The sequence below is a fragment of the Monomorium pharaonis genome, chromosome 11, assembly GCF_013373865.1.
Source record: "Monomorium pharaonis isolate MP-MQ-018 chromosome 11, ASM1337386v2, whole genome shotgun sequence".
Taxonomy (NCBI): Eukaryota; Metazoa; Arthropoda; class Insecta; order Hymenoptera; family Formicidae; genus Monomorium; species Monomorium pharaonis.
Genome location: NC_050477.1, coordinates 13,944,484 through 13,965,352, shown reverse-complemented (window position 1 = coordinate 13,965,352; position 20,869 = coordinate 13,944,484). Strand labels below are relative to the sequence as shown.

Here is a 20,869-nt window from a genome sequence, read left to right as displayed (position 1 = left end):
AACTGAAGTAGAAAGCGCATGCGAGAGTGCGCCGCGCCGGTACTCTCGAGGCCGAGAGAGTAGCGCGGCGCATAAAATAGTCAAGTGTAGCTTTCCCAGCAGTGAGCACTGTCATCTCGCTTGTTTAACATTCTGTCCATTATAAAATGAGCGGCTGGGCGAGTCAACCGAATATCTCGCTGTCGAGATGTAATTTCTGGAAACATGTAATTTGCCGGTAGGCTGTCATGTTTAGTTAATGTATTCTCTGTGGCGGTGGTGGAGCAACGGAGAAAAATTATCGAGAGAAATTTCTCGTGTCGACGTTCTCCGAGAGTGAATTCTGCGTAATGCGCCGCCGAACGGCGAAATAAATTGAGCCCGGTGGCTTTAAAGCGTGACATTATCTTTTTGCCGTTGCCTCCGTTGAAAGTGGATCACGTAGGGCAGACATAAACACGCGCGCGACCAGTGCAATCTGCACTGATGTCTCGTATCTAATTCGCTTTCTTAAGCTTTATAGCGCTATTCTATTGTCTACGGCGACCATTAATTTCGCTAATGGTTAATCGATAGACAGGCGAGTTGTGGGTACTATCCTACGGTCGCAGTTCACGTGTAATTGTACGGATTCGAGCGATCTGCAGGAAGCAAGAAGTACAATAAAGCTACAATAAAGGTACTCGGCCGGGAGGGGTGTGCTCTATAGCCGTTGGAGGAACGGCAGTTGGTAGTTGGACACCTGTTCGCGGCACGGACTACGTACAGACGTGCGCGTGTGCGATCATTGCGCGGGGGAAAAATGAAAAAAAGAAGGCACCGACGAGAGAAAGAAAGAGAGAGAAAGAGAGAGAGAGAGAGAGAGAGAGAGAGAGAGAGAGAGAGAGAGAGAGAAGAGAGAAGAGAGAGCGCGATCGAGAAGAGGAATTATAACCGGCGAGAACGGAAGGTGCTATTTATTATCAGCCTCGTGGGGCACAATGGCTCGCGACTACTGATTGATGTTCTCGCCTTTAGTCACTGTCCGACGTGTGCTATATTTACAACAATCCGCCTAACCCCGTACATCATCGCAAGAAAAGCACCGTCGAGTCGCGCCGGAGTCGTGCCAAGCGCAGTATACCTGGGCGCGCGAACACACGGGGCGGCGTTTTCATCCCCCTTTCGCGCGCGAGAGAGAAAGAGAGAGGGAGAGAGAGAGAGAGATTCAATTATTCCCCATCGCGCTGATTTGCGCCATAAACTTCGGTAATTAAAGTGATAGAATTATTCAACGGCGGTGTAGAGCGCCGCGCCCGATATGAATACGGGAGCGTTGGGCTCTACGTGCTATTTACACAATTTCGAAATATATACGTCCGGCCTCGCGTACAATTCCCCCGTTTGTTTCACAAAGAGAAACCCTATTTTGATGGAACGCGCGCTACGCGCGGCGGGTAAACGCGCCGATTGCCGAGTTAATTATTTACTCGGCGAATTTATCGCGAAAATGTTATGACCGATTAATTACATGGAGTTAAAATTCAGAGAAATACACGATGCGGCCGACATATTGTCGAGCCTCTCCGACGAGCCGCGAATGAATCGGACTGACATTCCGGGTTCTAAAGTCAGCCGCGGAATCGAGTGACCAGTCAGCAGATAATAATCAGGTGAACGGGTCATCGTTCGCCGTTCGACGTTCAAGCGCAGGGCGCTGCGTTCTACCTAAATAGAACGCGACATGTGCCACGCACAGGAGCTTTACGTGACGAGAATTAGTTGTCGCGCGAAAGCAACCAGTGGCGCGGATTCCCCGGACGGGCGGGCGTTACGTCGTGGATCGCTGGTTAAACGTTCGCAAAGCGTTCCTACAAAGAATACCTTAACGCGTCGAACCCAATCTCTCCCTCGGTGATCGCGCGTATCGGAAATTCCCGCCAACTTTTTTTGCCGTCTGATCCGCTGAGAATGAAGTCGCGTATCGCGATACCAAAGGTGAAGCGGGATTCAGCTACGCCAATTTCGAGGACCCGCCACAGGTGTGAAGTGTGACGGAAGAACTAAAGGCAAGAGCCAATCATATTAAAGACTCGGCAATTCTGTGTTGGGTCGGTTCTCGCCTCTAGTTCCTCTAGTGCACAGTTTCCCAACCAGGGGTCCGCGGGAACTAAATTAAGGTCCGCAAAATAAAGTTATAAACCTATAATCAATTAATATTGTTGCCGCTTATTTTCAAATTCTCGGAATGTTAATTTTAAACCTTGGAATCCCTGCATCGAACAAAAAAGTTCTAGGGGTCCCTGGTAAAAAAAAAAAATTAGGAACCACTGCTCTAGTGTGACGGATCTTCGAAATTGCTATCGCCGAGCGGGATGCACCTTCCGCAACGTCACCGTCGCGATCACTCAACTCCTCCCCGAGCGCCAGCTTTATCGCGGCCCTCATATCTCGCGGGGGTCCGCATTATTAATCGCGTGCCGGCGCGGAGTTGCTCAATTGCCGAGGAATTGCCGCGCGCAAAGCGATCTCGGAGAGATCACCGCGGCGCCGCCGACGAAGGAGACGCGTCGTGACGACGTGATTATCGCATATCCAATGACATCGCCGAAAGAGAGAAAGAGAGCGAGAGAGAGAGAGAGAGAGAGAGAGAGAGAACGGGGCGACACGTTCTGCGCGAGTGGCCGAGCGCGAAATATAATGGAACGCAAACTGCACCCACACACTGTGTGTTTACAATGGCCGGCGATCTTTCGGGATCGCGCGAACGCGTGCACGACCTCCTCGACCTGTCACACGGTTGCGACAGTCGAGGTCCTCGAGCTTCGCGACTCTGCGTTTTTTGCTTGCGAAGGCGAAGAAACGAATGTAAACACGTTTCCTTAAAAAAGAAAAAAAAATTATCGTTCACTTTCGTCGGTTGTAGTCTTGCGCGTTTTTTTCCTCCGAGTGCCCACGTTGTCGCTTCGAAAAGTCGAGAGAGACGTTCTTTTGGGGATAGAAAGCTATTTGAATTTTTCTCTCTTTTTCTTTTGCACGATGTAACTTTTATCGGATTCTACATCCTTTTCGTCTTGTCGCATTGTTGCTGGTAATTATCATTAGTTCGAAGAAGAATAACATGAGATTGTGCATCGTGTATCTATTAATTAAGGAACTAGATTGTCTCTTTAATTTTCGTAAGAAATATTTAAGTATCATCTTCATATTATCAAGTTAATTAGATCGAATGGCCAATCGTACAGTTTGCCAGATTTTACGTGTGCGAAGGTGAACACAATTTTATTTTTAATAATACGACAGCTTATGGCGGTGGCCTCTTTTCGGCAAGCAACCGCACAATATCTCCACTTATGCGAAGCATATTTAATATAACTTAATTGCTTAAATAATTACTCATTTGGAGGATTAGATTTCCACACGGCGCAATATAGCGTTTTAAGATAAAAATGGGAAAGGGAAACCGTTTGGCATACGGTAAGGTTGACGATACTCCGAAGCATTCGATTGGCTAATTGAAACATAGAATTTACCATTTGGAATCGACCAATCAAAGCATGTTTCGAACCGTTGTGTAACGTCAAGTGGGATCGCACCCACGGGCTTTACGTGCGCGGAGTTTCGAGTGCAAAAATGAATCAGTTTTACTCGTAAGTAATTTGGAAGGAAAGCACTCACGTTTAGTAGAGCCGTACGTCGCTGGTAAGCCCCGTTTATATCTCGTGTCGCAGTGCTCACCGGTGACCTTCCTTCCGCCCGCCACCCGGCACTGTCACCCCGCACGATCGCCGTCCGATTATCGTGATCCACAACAAGATGCCGTCATTTCACCGTGCAACACCACACTCTTTCGCGATGACGCGCGAGGAGGAGGAGGAGCAGCAGCAAGAGGACCGTGGCGGTCTGTCAGTGCGCGGGTGTAGTTACACTCTCACGCGGCCGCGGCGCGTGTGCCTTTCGCGCGTCCCGACGCTCGAGCCCGGTAACGACGGGCGGGAAACCGGCCGAGAGCAGTGCGTACCCCTCGCGACCCCGTGACGGACTGAGAATCTCGCCGACGACGCAGCGCCGCCGTGACCCGTGGCGACACCGCGTACTAAATCCGCGCCCGCACATACGCGCCGCGCGGAGTACCATCGGCGGTAGTCCGCTCCGCGATCTGGGTCTCGTTTCCGCTCGCTCTCCCCGTCTCTCGCCAATTTTAACCCTTCGGGTACTACACCCGCCGACGATGTCTGCTCACCGGTGCCAGGGTGCACCTTTCATCCCCCTCCTCTCCTCCTCCCCTTCGAGTTTCGTGTCTACGAACAGTAGAAGTAAGTACACATTTTGCTTATTACGCACCTATCGTCCATCTCGGTTTGGCGGTACACGCGCGCCTCAATTTAAGAGATCGGGAGGAAAAATTCGATATTTTTCGAATAGAACGAAAGAGATGAAGCGGATATAATGCGGTGTTTTTTTTTTTTTTTTCACCGTGGAACGCATGGAAGTAATCGAGTTTTTGCAACCGTCGAACCGGCGTAGTTTTTGCATTGTTTCTGCTCTCTGTTACCGAGACTGTAAATATACTATCCGGCAGGGTGAATATGAATACGACTTCATTACCGTAGTTATGTGTACACTTTGTAAAATGAATAAAATGTTTCAGCAGCGGAGCGATATTACGAGACAGACTGCTGGTAATTAATACATAAAATTTACATGCACTATAAATAAGCGATGTGGCAGTATGCCCATACGAAGCAGCGAGCCAAAGTTATCGAAGAGAAAAAAAAAAGAGTACATAAATTTCACAACTTTAATTATAAGTGATACAAGGGGAGAATATTGATTTTTTTTTTACATAAATTATAATATTAGCAATAATAATATTAGCGTTTTGTGATGCGAAAAGTTCAACGGAGATGTGACAGCGAAATCGTATTCCTCAACCAAGTTTCATCGAACGGAACTTTAACCTAACCTAACCTAACCTAAACGTTCTAGTTAAGAAGTTATTTCGAGGTGAATATTAAAAAGCGGTGGGGGGGGGGGGGAGGAAAGGAAGCTGGCGTCGCGAATTAATTTTTTCCTACGAGGAACAATCGCCTTTAAATTACTCGAGAAAGACACCGTCGTCGTTCCCGGAGAGCGGGAGGTGCGCGGAAAATCGGGGACATTTCCGCGTTAATACGTATGTCATTATAGAGCGTCATTATAGAAATGTCGTTAAACTTGGCTATTTTCCCCATTGTGCTTTCGAATTAATGTTTCCAGCGTTCTCGGCGCGAGACGTTGGCGATGTGGTTTCGCGTTGCTCTTTCCCCGTAGCCGTTTTACGGTGGCGCGGTGGAAGAGGTCCGACGTGGTTCGTATCGTTCGACGACGCCGGAATCCGTGCGGGGCGGCGAGGGGAAGGGGGAAGTTGCCGCTCCCCGCTCCACGGTGTAAGTGGCACCGTCGTCGTCGTCGTCGTTCCGAAATATATCGTTGCGGTAGGTCGCGCGGGAGATCGTCGTGGTGCGCCCGGTGAACGAAAGACGCAATTATCGGTTAGCGGTGTCTCTCCCCGACCCTGCTGCTCGGTTCGGTTGCTTACACCATTTACCGTATTGCTTGTACATTACCGCTTTTCTTCGGGCTACTCTATTTGCCCGACGTTGAACCCGCGCGCGCTAATGAGAGAGGGAAATTTTCAAGATAAAGGCGTAAGGATACTTTTAACAAAGACGCGGCATTTTTTTTTCTTTTTTTTTTTTTAAATATGAAAGACGTAAAAGTTATCCTTCTCTCCTCTCGTTCGCCGGGGACTGGGAGTTAAGATATTAGTAAAATTTCGATTACAACAGATGAATCTTTCCTCGGAGAGTTAGAGTGGGCGTTTAGGTAACTTTTGCCGCGCGGATGGAGAACTTTCTGAAACACACCGCGCGCACACACAAAAATGAAGACGCTCGTTAACGAAAGTTTGTAATCCGCCAATTTCTCGGATCGAAACCACAACCGTATGCCACGGGTGGTTTGTCAAGTGTTCGTGTTTTATCTTACCCTCGAAATAACCCAGATTTTCGACGTTCATATCTCCCGATGTCTCTCCTCGCTTTTTCGAAACCACAAATCTCTCGTCCACCCTCAACTCCCACCCTCTCCTCCCTCGACCTTTGCCGCGGATGTGGACACACGGGGTAATTTAGCTCTCCGATTTGGGTCGACATCCATTGGGCCGAGGTACTAAACGCCGTGCCGCCGCCGCCGGTCGGGAACATCGGCGAGCATTGTGGCGACACGATCGAGAACAATATCGCGTGTCCATGAATCAAGCATACCGCATCTCCGCTCGAGACGTCCGATCCGCGCCGCTGCGGCCTCGTGCACGATAACGTCAGCCGATAGCGCGGAATCGGTCGACCGAATCAATCAGCAGATAATATCTCGCGATAGAAGCTTTGTCCGTGCCCGTCTCGAACGGGCACATGGCTTGTAGTCCAGATCGCGGGGGTAGGGGCGAACGAGAGAGAGAGGGTGCAATCGTGCAATCTGCCGCGCGACTCGCGGCCTCCGTCGTAAACCGGGCATGTAGCGCATCTGTATAGTGGGAGGGAGGGGACACGTATTGCTTTCGGTCGGAGTTACGAGGAGGAGCGCGAGATCCTCCGCCGAGGCCAAATACGAGGCACTTAAGCGGCGGCCGCGTTGACCTCCCGTTCTCCGTTTGTCTCCACCCCCCCCCCTCTCCACCTCCACCCCATTGCCTTTGACAATTCTCCCAACTTGTTCCGAGAAGCTTCGCCGGAGCATCGCTTACTCGCGAACCGAGACTTGTTACGCAAGTGGCCGGTACGCTCGTAAATCAATGAGCTGAATTCTCATCTAATCGTCCATGCGTATACGTTTCGCGTTGCCTAAATGACGTTGCGGCGAGGCACGTCCTCGTTTCACGGGAAATCGAACAAGTCGGATATCCAACGAAAGGACCAGAAAGGGGAGCGGGAGGTGAGGCTTTTTCCGACGAGTAATTTCTTTGTGATTAGTGGCTCGAGGCAGCATCGGCTTACTCGGCCACGAGCAAAAGAAAACGTGGGATTGTTTCCGCGAGCAGTGCTGTGAGCCGCCGTTCTGCCGCGCCTCCCTCTGCCTTTCCCTCCTAAAGCAAGCTTAGATTTAGTGCCACGTGGAAATAAACGCTTTCGCCGCGGCGAACAACAAGAATCGTTCGTTACGTTAATGACAGGTTTCTTCGGGCGAATGGGAAACTCGGAGGCCTCCCCCTCCCCTTTTCTCTCTCTTTCTCTCTTTCTCTCTCACTCGGTATTGGACAAAAACTCGCGCCCCTTTTCATCGAAATGAAATATCTTCGTGCGCCGCGTCGGCCGAATACCGTTGCAATTAATCGCGCTGATGCCGATTAATCCTCTGTAATTTGGTAAACATCGTGGAAGCGACGCACGCTTTCTTCGACCCGCCATTAATCGGATAACGCAAAATCGCGTCCTCCTCCCTTCCGCCCTCCCTCGCCCTCTATTCACCTACTCTCCCGTCAGAAACAATGTTTCCGTAGGTAGCGCGGCTAATAAATCTCGGCCGCGTCTTTCGTTCGCGCGCCTCCGAAAGTTTTCGCGTCTTACGTTTGTCTGGCTTTCGAAGGCCCGGCGGCCGCGCGCCCGCTCGATATTTTGTTATGCCATTAATAACCACTGTGTCCCGCTCCTCGGTAACAGGCTTTCTCAATTAATCTACGTTATACGAGTGTACCGAATGGCGAGGGGGAAATGTAAAAGCTCGAAAATTAATATTAATGCACGGAGCGGAGAAATCCGCGCATGCCGTACGTAGAGAATACGCGGGCGAATCGATATTTTACGCGGCGATGTCAATGGCTAATGAAAACGTCGAATAATCCGATACCCCCGGCGTAGGTATTCCTCGTATTGTTTCGCGCCGCGGCGGACCTTTGTGCCGCGTCCAATGAAATTGTTTCACCGACAATTTGCGTTATGCCAGTAAATTGCTTCTCCGGGGGTGGCTATACAACGAAAATCGTCGAAAAGTGAACTCGTTTGTCGCCTCGTTTGAATTCGTCCGTCGCGCGCGCGACGGTAGCCCGATTCTTCGATTAATCCGTCGTATGTATTTCGAGACGCTTTTTTGTTGTTGTTTTGTCTCGCATGATTTGTCTTTGACGCGGCGCTCGATGGAATTGTTGACTCACAAAACTAGAAGCGACACGGAGAACGGGAGAGAATCGTCACGGCGGCGTCGGTGTCGCGCGTCGATGGTAAAACGAGAAAAATATCTTTTTCTTCCCCGAGAATCGAGTTATATGAGTCACGGTCGGGGTGCTTGCTCGCACGAGGGAGGGAGAGAGAGAGAGAGAGAGAGAGAGAGAGAGAGAGAGAGAGAGAGAGAGAGAGAGAGAGAAAAGTTACGTCGCAAATTTTAATGCGGTGTCCGCCCGAACGAATGACTTCGCATAAAAACTGCCGGCCGCAGAAGGCACCGGTAAAACGGATCGCTTTTTTACGTGTCACTGCTTACCTTGGATTCACGGCGTCGCTTTAGCGCGGAGCGTGCACGTTATTTGCACCCCTTACGCGGTATCGCGTGAACGAGAACGAATTGTTAACCGCGAGCAAGCAATCTCCAGCGATCGTCGGATAACTCGTAAATCACGATTCATTTATTATATGGTTCTTACACCCGCTTCAATATCCAAACAATAGACCGTTTTCAAAATTGTAATTCGTAAAGCATTTCATATTCATACCCATCCTCTCATAATTCGGGTTATTTAACGCTTTGCTGCCCGGCGGAATATTATTGAGGCTTCGTTTGATTTACATAGATTGCATATGGCAGTAGTATTAATTAATGCAATGATTAAAAGACCGCTATGAAATAATTCAGATAATATTAATTGCGGCACATGTTATTAAAATATTCACGTCGCGCTGATGAGTTTCCAGTCGGGCCGATAATGCTTTTGTACGAATACACCGTTTTGATACCGTTGTACATTCTTAATGTCCGATCGCGATAAAACGGGACGGGACGTTTAATTCGACGGTCAGGTTACAGTACAGGTTTATCAGCGCTCGAATCCCGCCCGCCTCGATAACTCGATCGACTGTTATTCCACATTAAACGCGCATCTTCGTCAACCGAGTTCGCGTCCGCGAGCCCTGGAACCGGCGCGGCGAGCTTCGTGCACATTTCGATGAGCCGCGATATTTCCATATTAACGCGCATCACTGTCAGTTATCGGTTGAAATTAGTCGAATAATTTGTTTACCGACGCGGAACGGCGCGTACGAGCACGAGGGAAACACGAAGAGAGAGAGAGAGAGAAAGAGAGAGCGTGGGAGCGACAAAACGTGGGACGAAAGAGCGCGAGATTGGGATAGACCCCGCGGTTGTTGTTGGAATTTCATAAAGGCCCATTGAGCTGCAATCGGGACCAACTGCGGACACAAACGATCTCCGAGGTCCTAATTTTTTTTTTTCGCCCTCCGTGCAATGGACGACCGCTCGTCCGCGTTTCACGTTTACTCCATTTAAACTTTCTCGATGACTCCATTCGCTCGCGGCTGCCACTTGATTTTGCCACCGTTCGCTTTTCGAGTGAACATTTTTCTAGGTTTCTGGAATTTTCGACGAAAATACCTGATAACTGTAACACTTTCGATGTACCTCGGCGCAACGCTGACATTATTCACGGGGGCGTTCAAGTGTGTCCCTGTGACGATAATACGGATACTTTGGTATTTGTAATTTGCAATAAGTAAAAATAGCGTGTACGATGTATATAAGCACAAAATATCTCGTGGCTGGCTGGTGAGTGCCGGGTGAGTGAGTCGCGGTGAGGGTTGACCTGGCAGTCCGGATCGATCCGGACTCTCCACGCTAGAAACCTAGCTTCCTCTTTCGCGTTTGTGCCCCTGCGTCGCGCCTGCTTGCGCTCATGCCAGCCGCAAGGTTCCCCCGATGTTTTGTATCCGCGCGTTCCGGGGAGCTCGCCAAGGCCCCGCTCCAGATACCATCGTCGCCAAATATTTCCAATTGACCCAGTCAAGTCTCAAGAATACAGAGGCACAAAGGTACCGAAAAGTACGGCCATTTCTTGCGTCCGGAATCGTTTGAGGATATCAAGCTGTCGTCGGATCGATCGGATGGAAAAAAACTTTCGGGGAGAACGGTCTTTTTTTTGGCCATCTCGCGCGTCATCGAGGTTGTCAAAAAAATACTTGGCCGACATTCCGTCCGCTGTGTCCACACGTGAAGCGCGCGCGCGTGTTTCCACCACGCTCTGCACCTGTTTGCGCCAGTTTCGGCTACAGGAACACGCCGCGCGCCGGCGTTGTATCCGCACTTGGGAGCGTTCCATCTATCCGCGGCGACCTGCTCCAGATATTCCGACCGAACATTCCAATTAGCCCGGTCATGCGCCCTCGGACCACATAAAAGGCTCCGAATTCCGCGTGCGGATTCAGAGGTTCTGGGTCAGGCAAACCGTGGAGCGACAAGCTCGCCTATTGTTCGCGTTTGCTCGCCCGGTTTCCCTCCGGCTGCACGGGTAGGAAAATCAAGATGTTAGCGTTATCGCTAGAATTGGAGTTCAGCGAATCGAATTCTGCAGCCGGATAGCGTCGGGGATTCCGCGAAGGCGTCATAGAACGGCGCGCAGATTGAATGACGCGGTGACTCATTCTTATGTTAATTTGCAAACTACGCTACATTACGTGGGCGGTGGACCGAGGGAGCTCGGCGACATTCACTGATGCAAAGTCGGCTCGGCTCATTTTGCGATTTCCTTTCTTCTTCTTTAAGATTGAGAGAATATTATCGAAAGTTTAATACAGCAATTTTTTGTACAGGTTCGCTTTTTACCTACTTTAGGATGAATATTCGATCGTAAAACACCTCGCACGCCTTTGCAGATGTTCGCTCTCGCGTGCTTCTTATATTTCATTTGGCACGGTAGCGATTCTCTTAAGTACCGGAACTACTTTAGGATCCGAACTTCTCCCTCCCTCCCTCTCTCTCTCTCTCTCTCTCTCTCTCAGTCTCGACTTCTGAATTGCTTAATGTCTGGAAGCAGAGACCCGACCTATATTCACACTCTCCCATTAAATATAGGCTATCCCGTCGTCTAAGGCTGTCATCAAATGCGCGATATCGGCGACTAGGCTCCGGTGTCTATAGCGTGTCTATTATGGCTCACTTTACGCGGTCAACGTGCCTTAGCGGCGGGATTCCGCGTAACCGGTATCGACAGGTTATTTCTGCGAAAGGGGTAGCTGCCTCGCAGCTACCTCTCCATCTCGCTCTCGCCGATGAAGGGGTCTAGATGGGCATTATTGCCTTAGAACTATGATTACTGTATCCGGCATGGATATAACTATAGCGTCCGACGTAATGGTAGGCAATAGATGAACCCGCCTCATTACTCAACGGGTATCAATTGGATGCCGATATGTAGAGCAGATGTGGCTCGTTAAATCCTATCGTTCGCTTCCGCCTACCGTTTTTTTTTCCCTACCTGATTCCTGATGCGGCGCCGATAATCTCGTTATCCGCGAATCGCAAACGTATCTTTCGCATCTCGCGTTTCCCGTAATTAAGGCACGTCGATCGATGCACCGCCGCATGGCTGACGCGTAGCGTAGCGATCGATTGCTATCGCCTCTCCCCTTGAGCCTCTCGTAAAGGAATGAAATAAGGAAGAGCGTCTGTCGCGAGGATCGCGAGGAAGACGGAAAGGGGAGAGGGTGACTTGCAGGCGTTGGATAGGCGAGGAGGTCTCGCCTGGACTTTAGTAGGCAATATATCGAAGGGTTTTCCCATCGGGATCACGGGGTGACAGAGGCGTAATGCGGGCGGGCAACGATCCGTCCGTCGGTTGCGATCCGGAGAGGGACGCGTGCTGCCGTTTCGCGCCCGGCGCATCCTTTAAAGCCCGTCGTATCCCAAGGAGCCGGGAGAAGGCACGCGGGGCGGGCGGGCGGGCAGGAAGCTGCCAACCCGCCTGCCTGCCTGCCTGCCTGCCTGCCTGCCTGGTTGCACGGCGGGCTAAGATGCCGCGCGGAACGACGAGGTGTTTCTCGTTGTTGCGGGTGTACAAACGGGAGAGAGGAGGTGGGGTTGAACACAAGGGGTCGGAACATTACGTTCGTTGCCACCCTCGTCCCGCCGCCGCCACCCCCGCCATCCCCCCGTTCCGCCAGCCCCGCTGGGGAAACCCGTGTGCGGCGTAAGCGCTGTTTATGGAGACCGCAGGCGGCATCTCCCGTCGAGCTTAGCGTTACCACTGCGCTCAGCCAGCCTCGGTTACGAGCGAAGGGATTTTCTGCCGGATGAGGCTGCCATCCCCGACAGCCGCGCGACTTTCTCCCCCTCGCGTTCCTTTTTGCGTCTCGGTTTAATGTATAAAAATAAGCTGTCGTTCGACGCGTCACCGTTCTATCTCGCTCGAGGCGTTGCGTGCGACGCCGATGGCCGATGGCGTATTCGTAATATATGGACGTATATAGACGTTAAAATTGCGTTTTCTTGTCACGAGTCCTTGTTCGTTCCGCGGGCAGTTAAATCGGACAGCCGTGTGCGTGCGGGACGTTTTAAACGCACGCGGACCAAGCGGACAGACGCGATTCTTGCCAAGTTTTTTAGTCGCTTCTGCGATTGCGCATTACACGGAAATATAATCGTAAATCTAAACGCGTGACAGTGACACGAGTTGTCAGCTTTTATCCGACGATTTAATGCCGACCTCATGAGGAATCCAGCGAAATAGCCGTTATGCAAATTTTTACCGCGCTTCTTTTGCTCCCGGCCAGCTCTCTCTCTCTCGTGGCTGGTACGGTTCAATGTGCAAAAATACGCGCGTGCACAGACTGTCGCACAAGTGGTCGCGTGTAGGGGACAACAGGTATCACCAAAGCGGCCCCCGAGCTGCCGCAAGTACATTTGAATACGTTACGACCGCGTAAACGTAAGCCGTACAGTTTTCCGCGAAACGTCTACGTCGTGCTACGCGCGGATTCCAAACGCGCTGCGTTCGGAAAACTATGCGAAGCGTTATGGATATTTATGCAAAGCGAGGGACGGAATATTGTTTTCCTTCGTAGACGGAAGTCGCGCGCGCAGACGAAATAAAAAAAATTCCCAGTCGTCGTTTCACGGTACACGCGACGTTATAACCTCTGACATTTACGTGCGACATGCGTGCGTGCGTGCGTGCGGTTGCGTTACATTACGCGCATATATGCCCGTTACTCGCCTATTTAAAACCACAATCTCGAAAAATCCGGCGAGACAGCGAAAAGCTGGAAGGCGGAGGGTGGGAATGGGTCGGAGCGAGAAGGAGAAAAATGGTAGGGCGGTAGGTCACCGCGAAACAGCATGACGAGAGGGAGGCGGAGACGGTGGATTAAAACATTTTTGTATGTTTTTTTTCTTCCTTCCTTCCTTTCTTCCTTCCTTTCGTCTCATCCGACTGCGACGGGCCGACCGGCTACTTAAGAGGCATTGCTTCGCAAACCGCCACGCGAGACAACTTCCGGTCCCTGGATTCTCCATCTCGCGGCTGTTCCCGTTGCTCTCCTTTCCTGGTTGCTTATCCGTTGGTTTCCCGTCTCTGGGGAGATTATTTTCCTCCGGATGGACGGGCGAAACGCGTAAGAGGTGAGCGAGATTGGACAGACGTCGGCTTTCGCGAAACGCGCGGACCACTTAATAGAAAGGGATTAAAAAAGGAGGAGAAACAGATGTGGCAGCTCCTGGCTGAACAACAATCGCGCGGTATCGCGACTTAGAAGGGAATCATTCGGGAGACGGTGAAACCGTACGTATTTCATCGCGCGACTCTTTTTTCCTTAACGGGGAGGGGACTGTACCCGATATCTTATATCTCGCGAATCGAGAAGAAACATTTCTTGCGAATTATTTCTTCTCCGTCGCGTGCTCGTCCACCGGGAGGGAGTTATAAGTTCGTCTGTACCTACGTTTGCACACTCCGCCACGATCATTGCCATCGGCTTTGCTCCAATTAGTGTTGCCAGTCCGACTTAATACTTTTCGCGTTGCCGAAGCTGCCGAACGGTTCTTAACCTTCCCTTTAAGCCACGGGAGCGGAGTTCAAAACCTGGACCGGAGGTTTTCAAGCGCGGTGACCCACCGAGGCGGATTAAAAGCTGCACGGAGAGCTTTCCGGCTCCCTCCCTCCCTCCCTCTCCTGTTCCTCCCCTCTTTCTCCCGTCCTCTCGTTCCCGCGGGACCCCCTATTCCGGGTCTGCTTTTTTGTTCCAACCGGCACGATATCTAACTGTAGGTAAGAGGCTTTCGCCTTTGAAGTCCCCTCACTTTTGCAACTTGTATTTCTTTCATTAACGTACTTCGCTCTCGAGTATTTTCGCGGTGCGGCAGAGCAAAGCCGGTGGAAATAACTCCTCCCCTTCCTTGTGCCTCTCTTCAATCCTCTCGCGCTATCCTCCCGCGTCGTACGGCAGTCGTCATCGTAAAAAATCTTCAAACCGCATTTCCTAGGCCACCTCGTCGGTCCTCATGCCGAAGACCGTTTCTTTCCTTTATCATTAATTCTATCTGGAGGTCCGAGCCCGCCGTTAATTCCCTTCCTTTTTAATGTAGCACCCGGACAAAATCCTTCGTGTTTTACAACCCATTTGGCACCGCACTGATATATATATATATATATATATATATATATATATATATATATATATATGTATGTATGTATGTATGTATAAAAAGAGAGAGGCAGGGATATTAGTATGTTCCGGCTTCTATGCGATCCTACCCGTCGCACACGCCGCGGATAGAACTGCCGGCGAGGACGCTCGGTGGGCTCAGGTGTTTCCATCGTCGGCGTAGCTCGGTATAGCGGGGCAAAGTGGTGTGGTCGATATGACTGAAACTACCCCTCCCCCGCAAACCTCGCTGATCTCCCTCTGTCGGACCAACAGCATCTCCTTTCCACCTACGTTATTCTTCTCTCTTTCTCTCTCTCTCTCTTTTTCTTTCTCTCTCTAGTCCTCGTATCCAGAACTCATCCCCTATAACCGCCCTTCTTCATACACCTCTGGATCGCGCGATAGTGGTGGCATTCGTGGAATTTTGCTTTTATAATATTTAATCACGTTGAATATTGGAGAGCACCCTCGAAGTGTGCGCTACGCTGTAAATTATTCGGCGCACAGGGTTTCTCAATTTAGAGATGCCGCCATAGCTTTTTTTTTTCAAATTTGGCACATTACATATGAAATACATTTAAAAGTAAAATACTTCCCATTAAAATGATGTAGTGCAAAAATTAAAATCCCAGACCTCAAAGTATCTTTTAAAATAACATTTATTGTGAAAAATACAGAAACTCATAAAAATACATAGCCTTCATTATACTATCGCCTCTTACAGTGCTATTAACTTTGCCACATAAAGTCTGCCTTAATGTAAAAGCAATTTTAACAATATAGTATACTTACAGTTTTTGATTCTTTTTCAATCCTTTTACGCAGCCAGATTCTTAATTATTGATTATAATACGCTTATTATAATGAAACAAAGTAACTAGAGCTTTAAAAGTAATTGTAGTAAAGTATGAAAGGGTTTCTTTTTAAAAGGTCTCCGTGTATAATATTACAACAATAGCCATAAATACATTTTGCGTTATTTGCATTGAAATTTGAATTAAACAGACGTAATTGATCCAATGTGTGTGCTTAAGAGCAATTGAATTACAAAATTTAATCTCCAGTTAATATGCGAAGTTTGAAGGTAACAGGCCACAGATTCAATTTTACCTGCTGAACCATACCGAATTCTTCCGATCCTGTTGGGAGCACGGTCGTTTTTTCGACGTCCGGCCATTCGGAAAAAAGCCGAAATACATGGCGGTGCTGTCATGGGAAATTGAAACATGCTGACTAGCAGACCAATTTCGTCCTAATTAAAGGAGTTTTTTCTTGCTCCCGTGAGATTTGCCTATTCCGAATACGAATATCTCCGCGGAAAAACGCAGCGTTTGAAAACGAAGCCGTTGTACTGCACATGCTTTTTCATGTGACAATATAAAAATTTCAATGCATGCGCATGCGGTAATTGTTGAAAGAGAGAGAGAGAGAGAGAGAGAGAGAGAGAGAGAGAGAGAGAGAGAGAGAGAGAGAGAGTTTTAAATGAACTGCATACTAGTTACGCAGGAGAAACTCTTTAACCGTAACGTTCCGCATCTAAAAATACGAGAAAGGATTTTATTCGATTCGCTCGAGGTTTTATCTGCCATTAAAATGTTTGCTCTTCCTCATCATTGCGTAGAGATTCTTCCTTTCATAGATAAACACATATATGCATGCTCGTTGTATCCATTCGTTATACTTGGTTAATCCTTATCATTCGAAAAAGTTACAATAGCTGTATGAACAGTTTGTAAAGAGGCCCGTTAACTCGATGAACTCTTATATAGGTCCAAGGTATACAAATGCCGAGATTATTTTTTTGAAAAATTTATACTATACTCAGCTGCTGAGCCAAGAGATCTTATTTATATTTTTTAAATATAAATCCACTAATACATAATTCCTACGCTTTTCCTTCTGTACTTCAATCAACATAGTTAATTCTTAAAGAGCATACGTTTGAAAAATTATGTAAAAAGCACACGGGGCATGGCATAGTTCAGCGTTTTTAAATGCATGCTGCAATGATGCTTTTTAATATTTTATTGCGAAAAAATTACTGAATAAAGTTTATTACATGAATTTTAAGGTCTAGTAGGTTTCATAATAATTTTCAAAATCTAAGAGATGGCGCCACAAGTTCGATTTTTTACATTTTTACCGAACTTTTTGGAACTCAAAATTTGCGTGGGGCATGTCATGTAATAATAATAGACATATGATGATCTAGAGCTCATTGTAGCTTAAAAGATTTATATCATGCTTTAACGATAGAGGAAAGAAGAGGATTATGAATTTTGTTTTATTTAAATAATTCAGTAAATATTTATGAGACACAATTCTTGTTAGTACAAATTTGTTACCCATAGAGTTCTACCAATCATGTTATAAGTAAAAGTTCTTTGGATATACATAACGAACATAATTAACAATTCAATGAAGAGGGGAAAAAAGATTGCCGTCATGGAACTTGTAGAGAGATATAGAACATTACCAACAAATATTTTTAAAATCTCTTAGTTTATAAAAAAAATAATAAAAAGTTGACACTCTTTGGCAGGTCTTGCACATCAGTATCACAAAAGTATCAATACTTGTACATATATATTATCACACAAAAAATAAAAAAATATATAATGTAAAAAATGTTTGGCTCTTCCGATTTTGTGTATTGTAGAAATATTATGAAAGTATTATAACGAATAATATCAGCTAAATATCGTAAAAATATTGTTAAAAAATATTACGTGCGAAGAGATTATGGAATTTAGACTTACGATATTCGTAATCCATGACGTAGCTAATAAAATCCCTGAAACGTAGGCAATATAACTTTACATGTCAAATGCATGCACACATTACGTTAAACAGTAAATTCAACCACGTTATTTGAAAGAATCCTTTAGATTACACTGAAGTTAAGAAAATTAATACTCTACATATTTCTTAAAATAAGATAAAGAATAGACTATAAAACTTTCGGCTACTTGCAATACTGAAATGCAGCTTTCATGACAACAAAACAAACACTAATGACCAGTGGCCATGTTATAATGTCTAAACAATATGTAAAGAAGTAATCTGGACGGTTATCCCCAGAACTCGACACAAAGTATACGAGAAGTATCGTAAATTCCATAATCCCACATCTAATCCGTAATCTTCTCTCCTCTATAGTAATAATATTTTCTTCTAAAGAAGACGGGAATTGTTTAGTTGATGTTTATAGTCTTTCCTTTTGTTTTTAATCAAGTGAGAACTATATGTAGAATTTGCGACAATTAAAATTCCAATATCTTAGAATATTTTTGCATCTATAATAAAATGTGATAATTGTGTAGGATGTGAAAGCATTAAACGTTTAAAACAGTTGGCAGTGCGATACACTCTGAGTGTATGAAAAAAAGCAATTAACTTCATCGATGTGCAATTGCTTTCATTATTTTGAATTAACGCGACGGAGCGGATTAATTTCGTCATCGACGTAATTTTCACAAAAGAGCATCGATGTTTGACACTCGGTTTACACATGAGGATTACGAGAGTGTAAATTTGTTATACGGTCAGTGCACTTCGTTTATTCCGTTCCACGAGCTTTATTTGTTACCGATGATTATTTTACACAAGAAATGCTTCGGTAGAAATTTTTAATATTCAATTTTTATTCAGAAATGCGCACGCGCACGGAGACAATTTAGATGAAATACGATCGTAGTATACAGCTTTTATAGTTAAAATCGAAGCAACTTGTGATTGATTTTTGTTGTTTTGAAAAACTAGTTGCATGATAGATTACTTTAATTATAAACAATTTAAAAAACCAATTGTGATTTTTTATATACATTGAGATATGTATACGCTATCAAGCTTTTTTTTGGAACAATCGCACTTATGATTACTGCGGATTAGCAATTTTAATAGAATAAATTTTGAATTTTAGATTTTATTATCATTATTAAAATTTTAACGTATTTAATTTATGCGTGATACAATGGATCTTAATTTTAATCCTAATCGGATCGACTGCACTTTATTTTCACTTATTTCACATGTTAATAAGTGAATAATTAACGATACACAGACACATGCAAACCCATATCAATGTTAATATACGAAGTTTTGATGGCGATTATATGGTGGTGCGTGAGTGAACATGCCCATCGCAATCTCGTTTAGGACGGTAAACTGAAATCACAACTTTTCGGCTGGGGTATTAATTTAATAATCACGAATAACTCAATATAAATCTGCGGCCGTCTGCCAGTTAACTTTCGCGATGGAACGGACTACAAGGGTGCTAATTAAGTGATTCAATTACAGCCGCAGGAATTAAGATTCGCTGCGGAAAACTAAAATTCCAAATAAGGCGGCGCAGCCGTTGCTGGAATATTAAAAAGTAAAAGCCAGAAATCGCTTTTGAGAATTAATACGCTGTTACTTTTATATTATTAACGCTATTGCAAATGTCACGAGAATGATAATAAAAAAATATATTGACTGTATTGAACAGTACATTTTTATTATTATTCACTAAAATTCGAAATGATTATTTTTTTAACAGCATTTGACCATTATTTCAGCGACATGGAATTTGCACGGAATATTTTATTATTGAAAGATAAATATCGTTGTAACATAAAATATGTTATAATATATAGCTTAAAACACAATTTTTAGTTTTAACCGTATTTCACGGGAAGATCATTCTTGTGTGAAATTTATAAATTTTCCGATACATTTATTCATTTAAATCAACATAACAGAAACTGATGTAGGCAATGCTGCATGTTAAATTAAAATAAATGTATTATATCGTTTAAATGTAACTAATATAGGCAGCGACCCTCTTTGCACAGTCCATTAAATTCAATCGGCCGTGATGGCGATAAAAAATGCTTATTAGTCGCACGTGCGCGATTCCTTTCAAACGATCGGGGCCTTCTAAAAAGGGATAGGGACTCGCGCGAGCGGACATTGCAGTATCGTAAAAATAATGGTCTTGCAGCATTTTCCACGCCGAACAATAATTAGCTTTGGCACATGGAAAGATGCGATGGATCAGCGGGCTGCTGACGGAGGGTCCGTGAAACGCGCCCGACAAACAACAACAATGTAGTTTTTGCAACGCGTGTCATTTTATGCACGTTTACACGTATATATATACATATATATACATGTAGGTATTGACGCTGATGCATTTATAAACGATCCATCAATTTTCCGAGTCGAGTCAGAGAGAACGAGTCGAGGAGGACGCGTTTTGAGGCGCGTGGGAAATACGGGTGGGCCTCGTTGCCCTTTAATGCGGTCAAAAAAATTCTGCGGCCAGGCCATTAAGTTTCCTTGAGGCTCTCTCCGTCGATGATAGATGAGACGCGGAGCGGCGGACAGCCGGCGGATCAATAAATTAAATCAAGGCACCGACTGGACCGGGCTTGAAAATGATATCGATTGAAGGGGGGAAGGGGGAGGGGTGGAGAGGAGGTGGAGGCAAAACCGAACCATGGTGTAGACCGTGGTAAAACCAGATGGCTTATGACTGATGATTACAGAGTGAAACGCAGAAATTTGATCGGGATTGTAACAAATTGAAAAAGTCGGGGGCGGGCGGGGCGTGTCTGAAAAAAAATATATATCGCGTCCTAATTCGATTTAGACGAGATTTGCCGCCATAGGTATACGCCGCAAACGGAGCCGTGTTAATATTATTTATAAGCGTCGCTTTCCCGAGATGCGCGCGCGTCCGTCGGCTAAACGGGCGTCTCTAAACGTCCCACATAACGTCCGGCCAAAAAGTCAGCGACGAGATGAAAGGCGTCCCACTTGCGGCGGATGTAAAAAGAGCGAAGAAATAAGACGAATAGGGTTGAGGGTCAAAGCGGACATACAAAGAGGAAGGACTCGTAGCTCGTTCATTTTACCGTCCACGATGTTGGCACTCGTCGCGGTGGACAAGTCGGCCGACTTTAATATGCACCCTAGAAATTGAATTCTCTCGCCGTTCTCTCAGCGCGTCTCCTCTCCCCCTTCCCCCTCCGCGGTCCCTCCGATCTTCCTCGTTTTCTCGACCCCGTCAAAGCCCGGCTCCGGGCCTGAGAGCCGGGAACGCAGGTGCGGTGAGATTCGTAATATGGATTTAAGAACACTCGGTGATATTGACGGATATGAGCGCACTCCCGCGGTGGCAAACACCTCCCCTCTTCGAATGCCGTCGTGTTACGCGACGGGGAATCGCGGTTAGGAAT

General features: G+C 46.6%; 1 protein-coding gene and 1 long non-coding RNA gene across 5 annotated transcripts in view; one reads left to right on the top strand and one right to left on the bottom strand.

Annotated features, from left to right (window-relative positions):
• Window positions 1–3,998, bottom strand: part of LOC105841107 (discoidin domain-containing receptor 2) — a 156,487-nt gene extending 152,489 nt beyond the window's left edge. Inside the window, exon 1 of one of the 3 annotated variants that reach the window (XM_036293729.1) lies at window positions 3,637–3,998. The gene's annotated coding sequence lies outside the window, so the exon portion shown is untranslated. The remainder of the gene's footprint in view (window positions 1–3,636) is intronic. The other 2 variants (XM_036293732.1, XM_036293730.1) reach the window with 2 other exon arrangements.
• A 149-nt stretch (window positions 3,999–4,147) lies between these two features.
• Window positions 4,148–20,869, top strand: part of LOC105839178 — a 214,345-nt gene continuing 197,623 nt past the window's right edge. For both annotated transcript variants that reach the window (XR_004965009.1, XR_001139280.3), the window contains exon 1: window positions 4,148–4,274. This is a non-coding gene — a long non-coding RNA (uncharacterized LOC105839178). The remainder of the gene's footprint in view (window positions 4,275–20,869) is intronic.